The following is a 9024-nucleotide window of genomic DNA, read 5'->3' on the forward strand; positions in this document are numbered from 1 at the left end:
CGCCGGTACCATAGTGCCTTCTTCTTCTCCGGCCGGGGCGGGGTTCTTTTTGTTAAGAAGAAGGACGGTACTCTGCGCCCCTGCGTGGATTATCGAGGGCTGAATGACATAACGGTTAAGAATCGTTATCCGCTTCCCCTTATGTCATCAGCCTTCGAGATTCTGCAGGGAGCCAGGTGCTTTACTAAGTTGGACCTTCGTAACGCTTACCATCTCGTGCGCATCAGAGAGGGGGACGAGTGGAAAACGGCGTTTAACACTCCGTTAGGGCATTTTGAGTACCGGGTTCTGCCGTTCGGTCTCGCCAATGCGCCAGCTGTTTTTCAGGCATTAGTTAATGATGTTCTGAGAGACATGCTGAACATTTTTGTTTTTGTCTATCTTGACGATATCCTGATTTTTTCTCCGTCACTCGAGATTCATGTTCAGCACGTTCGACGTGTTCTACAGCGCCTTTTAGAGAATTGTCTCTACGTAAAGGCTGAGAAGTGCTCTTTTCATGTCTCCTCCGTTACTTTTCTCGGTTCCGTTATTTCCGCTGAAGGCATTCAGATGGATTCCGCTAAGGTCCAAGCTGTCAGTGATTGGCCCGTTCCAAGGTCACGTGTCGAGTTGCAGCGCTTTTTAGGTTTCGCTAATTTCTATCGGCGTTTCATTCGTAATTTCGGTCAAGTTGCTGCCCCTCTCACAGCTCTTACTTCTGTCAAGACGTGTTTTAAGTGGTCCGGTTCCGCCCAGGGAGCTTTTGATCTTCTAAAAGAACGTTTTACGTCCGCTCCTATCCTCGTTACTCCTGACGTCACTAGACAATTCATTGTCGAGGTTGACGCTTCAGAGGTAGGCGTGGGAGCCATTCTATCCCAGCGCTTCCAGTCTGACGATAAGGTTCATCCGTGCGCTTATTTTTCTCATCGCCTGTCGCCATCTGAGCGCAACTATGATGTGGGTAACCGTGAACTGCTCGCCATCCGCTTAGCCCTAGGCGAATGGCGACAGTGGTTGGAGGGGGCGACCGTTCCTTTTGTCGTTTGGACAGACCATAAGAACCTTGAGTACATCCGTTCTGCCAAACGACTTAATGCCCGTCAAGCTCGTTGGGCGTTGTTTTTCGCTCGTTTCGAGTTTGTGATTTCTTACCGTCCGGGTAGCAAGAACACCAAGCCTGATGCCTTATCCCGTCTGTTTAATTCTTCTGTGGCTTCTACTGATCTCGAGGGGATTCTTCCTTATGGGCGTGTTGTCGGGTTGACAGTCTGGGGAATTGAAAGACAGGTTAAGCAAGCACTCACGCACACTGCGTCGCCGCGTGCTTGTCCTAGTAACCTCCTTTTCGTTCCTGTTTCCACTCGTCTGGCTGTTCTTCAGTGGGCTCACTCTGCCAAGTTAGCTGGTCATCCCGGTGTTCGAGGCACTCTTGCGTCTATTCGCCAGCGCTTTTGGTGGCCGACTCAGGAGCGTGACACGCGCCGTTTCGTGGCTGCGTGTTCAGACTGCGCGCAGAAGTCTGGTAATTTTTTTTCTGCTTCTGCTCCTGGTCTTGCTGGGTCTCAGTCTGTTCCCTGCCATCGCATCTCTCCTGTTCTTGTCCCTGCCCTTGCTGTGTCTCAGTCTGTCCCTAGTTCTCATTTTTTTTTTTAGAGTAGTACCCTAGTTTCCCTTTTTATCGTTTTTCGTTACGGTCCTGAGGAGAGGAGTTGGGTTCTTTCTCGGGACGTGCTGGACCGTTTGATCTATGATTTCCTCCGTTGCCGCCAGTGTTCCTCCTCGAGAGCGCCAGGAGGCGCTCGGTGAGTGGGGGTACTGTCATGTTTGTCATTTATTATCTTGTCTTGTCCCTGTGCTTCCCATGCTATTCGTTTCCCTCTGCTGGTCTTATTTGGTTCTTTCCCTCCTTCTAGCCCTCTCTCTCCCCCTCCCTCTCTCACTCTCTCGCTCTCTCTTCTCTCTATCGTTCCGTTCCTGCTCCCAGCTGTTCCTATTCCCCTAATCATCATTTAGTCTTCCCACACCTGTTCCCGATCCTTTCCCCTGATTAGAGTCCCTATTTATTCCTTTGTGATCCGTTCCTGTCCCGTCGGTTCCTTGTATTGTATTCACCATGCTGTGATTGCGTTTCGCCCTGTCCTGTCGTGTTTTTGCCGTGATTGTGTATCACCCTGTCCTGTCGTGTTTTGTGCCTTCATCAGATGCTGCGTGTGAGCAGGTGTCTCAGTCGACTACGGCCTGCGCCTACCCGAAGCGACCTGCAGTCTGTGGCCGCTTCTCCAGTTGTTTCCCCTCTACAAGTCTAGAGGATTTCTGTTATTCCGTTTTGGACTTTAATAAACTCTGTTTCTGTTAAGTCGCTTTTGGGTCCTCTTTCACCTGCATGACAAAAACAAATTGATTTCAAACTGGAATTTCTGTTTACTTCCTCAATTAACATAATTGAAATGTTTTTGTCCCCAACCCTGATGTGAGCGGAATATCAGTGTCAATGCTCCCTTCTCTATCTGGCATTTGTTCAAGCTGATGTCTTCTGCTTTACACCAGCTGGCTGCTCTCTTGCTCCAAATGTTGCCAGACTTCTTATCTGAAGTGCTGACTGGCTTCTTCCTCTGTCGCTGCTGCTTCAGTTTAGGTCTCTTGGACTGGCTCAGTTCCTGATCGAGACTATACCTGCTTCCAGGAAAGTTACCCGGACACCTGACTGGCATTGGCACAGGCCTCCACATGCTTCACAGCACTCTGTGACAGATCTGGATGCTGCAGGGCCTGCTGGGTCAGCTCAGGACACGACACAACCTTCTGAGTTAAGCCTAGACAATCAAACCTCCTCAGGATCATCTTGATCACAGAGGGGTTTCTGGGGTCAGCATACAGGAATGACTCCCAGAGGACTGTGGCCTTGCGTTGGTCAGCAGTTCCAGCACGGTAAGTGGCTTGGACTTTGGAGTCAAGAGATGGAGCTGTGGTCGGGTTGTTCTCACCAGAGAACAGAGACTTGGCTGGTAGGCCACTTTTAATATGGAGACTGAGGTTCTCTGAGGTGTGTCCTACGATAACCTCAGCACACAGATCCAAGAAAATGTGTTTTCTCTCATAAGAGATAATTAGAAGACACCTGATGAATGGGGATAGTATTTTGATTTTACAAGCTAGTTGAATTTACACTATTTCTTAAAGACCCACTCCAGCCTCCCTGTCTCCCTGTAACGGCGTTCATCTGTTGAAGAAAGAGAGTCGGACCGAAATGCAGCGTGTTGGTTACTCATGACTTTAATGAAATGAATCGCGGTATATGAAATAACTTATAAAGACGAAAACAACAAACGGAACGTGAAACTTATTACAGCCTATCTGGTGAATACTACACAAAGACAGGAACAATCACACACAAAATACAAAGCGAAACTATGACTCCCTAAATACGGTTCCCAATCAGAGACAACGATAAGCACCTGACTCTGATTGAGAATCGCCTCAGGCAGCCAAGCCTAACAACACCCCTAATCAGCCACGATCCCAAATAATACAAACCCCAATACGAAAACAACATATAAACCCATGTCACACCCTGGCCTACCCAAATATATAACAAAAACACAAAATACAATGACCAAGGCGTGACACTCCCTAGCACCTCAGTTATCATCTGATTTACTTAACAAAAGGTGCATTTCAGTAGCTGGTGCAGATCTTCTCATGACATGGCACAAGTGGATGGGTGGGCCTTTTGTCTTCTATTGCTCCTCTATTGTTTCCGCAATCAAGGGGGAATGCTGATGACATCTGAGTTCACCAATCAGAGAGACCAACTCCTTGAATAAATACAAAAATTCTTCTGAAAAACACTATTTTGCTCAAGTATGTTTAATTCACCCTTACGTGCCGGTACTTTACTGTATATATACTCGGAATATTGTTTTTCAATGGGGGAAGTAAAAAAAATAGCTGGAGAGTGTCTTAACAAATGGACGTCTTGATTTGAAAGACCCTGGGAAGATAATTATTTTGACTATTTAGAGTGTTTGTCATAGGCCTACAGGTCAAACCAGTCCACTTTCTACTAATGTAGTTTATGAAAGTTAAATCAGTAAGGCTGGTCTGAATGCATAGCCGTGGGAAGTAGAGGTGCACCATCAGCACCCCCTGATAAATCTGAAGAAATTTTGTAATATTTTTTATGTATATATTTTTTTTGGGGGGGGATTCCCAACAAAAGTAGTCTACTGTGCTTTTAATAGTTCTGTATTAGCGGACCAATAAAGTAATCTCCTCCTTCTCCGCATTATTCTGTTTCTCCAAACCTCAAATTTTGAAATTGCTCCAAACGTCAGAAGTTAAGGGTTAAAGTTTTTGATAAGGTCAAACCATAAAGTTTAGGAATTCATTATGAATTGTTAAATTAAGTGTTTGTAATACAGAAAACTATTTAAAAAATGAGTGTGTTCCACTGGGATTAAACATGCAACCTTCGGATCCGGAGTCATGAGATTACGCCCATATGCCACCCCCGTCCACAACGACCTAGCAAAACCCAAGCCCACCGCCCCTAGTGGGCGGTTTTGAAGGCATTTGCCATCATCCTTCGGACATTTCAAAGTGATCTTGAGTGATCTTGAGCCTGATGTGGTGACTATTGAGAAAGCAGCAGGTAAAATTAAAGCACTTATATCTAACCTGTGCTAATCCTAAATCATGCAATTATAACAGTGCACACGTAAATAATGTTTCAGAACCATGGACAGTACTGCAATTTGAGGTAAAAATAGAAGACAGCTGATTGCTGATTTCAGCTCCTTGGACACTGAACAGCGTTGCACACAGTGCCGTTCCCAGCTCCCAACATAGATGATTATGGCAATACTGCTCAAGACCTCTTGGTTCTAGTAGTTTAACCATGCTCTGATGTGCTACAATGGTATACTGACAAGATTTTGTCATGAGTGCATGAAGGATCATTATGGTATAACATTATAAGGGGGTCATGAAAGCGCATTATAACGGCATCATGCAGGCCTTTGTAACACAGGTAACACACAGAGACAAAGCTCAACATAAGGTATGTCATAAACTCTTTAGACACGTTCTTGTTGATCATATTTTATTTACAGCTCGATTTAAATGTCAATATAGAAGACTTGAAGCTCAATGTACCATCTCAGAATTGCTGCTCTGCTTCTGACACAGCATGCTGAGTTGAACATACATAACCTGCAAAGTCCACACAAGCCATTTAATGTCCCCACAAGCCATTCAAGGTGCCTACAAGTCTTCCAGGTCAGATAAGAGTCGTTGCGAAAGCTGGCCATTCCATGGGGCAGCATGTAACTTTCAGGGCCCACCCCTCACTGTTGGCTGCTCAGAACATGTGTGATGACGTTCCAACACAAAAGTCTTACATCCATTCAAGCGGTGTGTCAACATTATCTCATCCAGTTTCTACTGTTTTCACATTCCAATGTTGAATCGTGCACCATTTGTGTCCACGAGCGAGAAAAATGACTTTCCTCAACTTTGTGAGCAACAATCCCTGTAGTCCTTCGCCTATCATTGTCAGTATTCTTCTCACAGTCTGGCACACATTTTTAAATTATTAGTGATTATGACTCATCTGTTTGGGAAGGGACTGGTTAATGGGTTCACTAAAAACTTTGTACAATTCGATTGCCACAACTAAAATTACCAATAGAATCCGTTAGAATGTCATAGGCTGTGGATGACATTTTTTTCAATCCCTTTGGTGCAATTTTCACAAGTATGTGGTACATTTTCACAACAAGCACAAAAATCTAAACAGATCATTAAAATGGCTCATGTTTCAAAACTCTAAGCACATTTTCAATTGACTGAGTACAACAAACAAATTCACAAAGTTACTGCATCAAATCACTCTTTCAATTTGGATATATAGTCAATCTAAGTACCTGCTTTTCAAAATGCAATATTCCCTTCATTTTTTTACATCATTTTCTTATAATTTGTTAAGGATACAATTATCTATCACTTAATAAATCTGCTCAAAACTGATAACTACTGAACCAAAATGATGTAATGCCTACTTTACGTATACAGTTCGATAACTGCTGAACACTGTACATTTCTACATTTTTTTACCTCATAAATGTATCAGTTTGACATCAATTTATGTTGTAAGGTAAATCCAAATCCTATATGGATGTGACTGTAAATACTACATCATTCTCCATCAGCCAGTGTGCTCCAATAGGACCACATGGAAAGAGTCACTCTGTGTGCTACCATTTGGAATGATAGTGTAGTGTTGAAATACATGTATTGTGTATAATAATATATGTCACTCATCATCTGAATTTCATTTGTACATTGTAAGCTGACGAATTTCAAGCAGAGCGACAGGCGATACTGTATTAGTTGACAAGTCCCGTAGAAAAGGGTGATCTTTCACAATGTTGCATGCGGCAGAAATAGCACACAACACCCGTACTACGTTTTTACAGTAGCCAACTGCTTTACAATACCCCTATTTGTGATGATTTGTCCTACACGTTGTGCTGTATACGGATTATGAAACCGTTAAACTGACATATTTCTCAACGTGCTCACAACCTGCCATTGGATACAAATTGTTTAAAAAAAATGGTATGTCAAGTTAGAGTCAAATACTGTGTGGAAAATATATATTTACCATCTAGTATTCTTTCTATTCAGCACTTCAAAATGAACAGTTTTGAAATGTGTATCAGCAGTGCACAACCCAGGTATTTCAGCAGTGCATTGTGCACGACACTATAATCCCAAATTGTAGCACATAGGGATTCTTTCCCCTTTGTCCTATTGGAGCACACTGGCTGATGGAGAATGATGTAGTATTTACAGTCAATTCCATATGCTTTTACCTTCCGACATAAATTGATGTCAAATTGCTACATTTAGGTAACAAAATATAGACATTTACAGTGTTCAACAGTTATCAAACTATATACGTTAACTAGGCAGTACATACTTGACGCATACGCTGACGAATACGCTGATTTGGTGTGCGAGTTCATTAGAACGTGCATTGAAGATGTCATTCCCATAGCAACGATTAAAACATTCCCTAACCAGAAACCGTGGATTGATGGCAGCATTCGCGTGAAACTGAAAGCGCGAACCACTGCTTTTAATCAGGGCAAGGTGTCTGGTAACATGACTGAATACAAACAGTGCAGCTATTCCCTCCGCAAGGCTATCAAACAAGCTAAGCGTCAGTACAGAGACAAAGTAGAATCTCAATTCAACGGCTCAGACACAAGAGGCATGTGGCAGGGTCTACAGTCAATCACGGACTACAAGAAGAAATCCAGCCCAGTCACAGACCAGGATGTCTTGCTCCCAGGCAGACTAAATAACTTTTTCCCCCGCTTCGAGGACAATACAGTGCCACTGACACGGCCTGCAACGAAAACATGCGGTCTCTCCTTCACTGCAGCCGAGGTGAGTAAGACATTTAAACGTGTTAACCCTCGCAAGGCTGCAGGCCCAGACGGCATCCCCAGCCGCGCCCTCAGAGCATGCGCAGACCAGCTGGCCGGGGTGTTTACGGACATATTCAATCAATCCCTATACCAGTCTGCTGTTCCCACATGCTTCAAGAGGGCCACCATTGTTCCTGTTCCCAAGAAAGCTAAGGTAACTGAGCTAAACAACTACCGCCCCGTAGCACTTACTTCCATGATGTGCTTTGAGAGACTAGTCAAGGACCATATCACCTCCACCCTACCTGACACCCTAGACCCACTCCAATTTGCTTACCGCCCAAATAGGTCCACAGACGATGCAATCTCAACCACACTGCACACTGCCCTAACCCATCTGGACAAGAGGAATACCTATGTGAGAATGCTGTTCATCGACTACAGCTCGACATTCAACACCATAGTACCCTCCAAGGTCGTCATCAAGCTCGAGACCCTGGGTCTCGACCCCGCCCTGTGCAACTGGGTACTGGACTTCCTGACGGGCCGCCCCCAGGTGGTGAGGGTAGGCAACAACATCTCCTCCCCGCTGATCCTCAACACTGGGGCCCCACAAGGGTGCGTTCTGAGCCCTCTCCTGTACTCCCTGTTCACCCACGACTGCGTGGCCACGCACGCCTCCAACTCAATCATCAAGTTTGCGGACGACACAAACGTGGTAGGCTTGATTACCAACAACGACGAGACGGCCTACAGGGAGGAGGTGAGGGCCCTCGGAGTATGGTGTCAGGAAAATAACCTCACACTCAACGTCAACAAAACTAAGGAGATGATTGTGGACTTCAGGAAACAGCAGAGGGAACACCCCCCTATCCACATCGATGGAACAGTAGTGGAGAGGGTAGCAAGTTTTAAGTTCCTCTGCATACACATCACAGACAAACTGAATTGGTCCACTCACACAGACAGCATCATGAAGAAGGCGCAGCAGCGCCTCTTCAACCTCAGGAGGCTGAAGAAATTTGGCTCATCACCAAAAGCACTCACAAACTTCTACAGATGCACAATCGAGAGCATCCTGGCGGGCTGTATCACCGCCTGGTACGGCAACTGCTCCTCCCTCAACCGTAAGGCTCTCCAGAGGGTCGTGAGGTCTGCACAACGCATCACCGGGGGCAAACTACCTGCCCTCCAGGACACCTACACCACCCGATGTTACAGGAAGGGCATAAAGATCATCAAGGACAACAACCACCCGAGCCACTGCCTGTTCACCCCGCTATCATCCAGAAGGCGAGGTCAGTACAGGTGCATCAAAGCTGGGACCGAGAGACTGAAAAACAGCTTCTATCTCAAGGCCATCAGACTGTTAAACAGCCACCACTAACATTGAGTGGCTGCTGCCAACACACTGACACTGACACTGACTCAACTCCAGCCACTTTAATAATGGGAATTGATGGGAAATGATGTAAATATATCACTAGCCACTTTAAACAATGCTACCTTATATAATGTTACTTACCCTACATTATTCATCTCATATGCATACATATATACTGTACTCTATATCATCGACTGCATCCTTATGTAATACATGTAT

Source organism: Oncorhynchus gorbuscha, linkage group LG18, assembly GCF_021184085.1.
Source record: "Oncorhynchus gorbuscha isolate QuinsamMale2020 ecotype Even-year linkage group LG18, OgorEven_v1.0, whole genome shotgun sequence".
Lineage (NCBI taxonomy): Eukaryota > Metazoa > Chordata > Actinopteri > Salmoniformes > Salmonidae > Oncorhynchus > Oncorhynchus gorbuscha.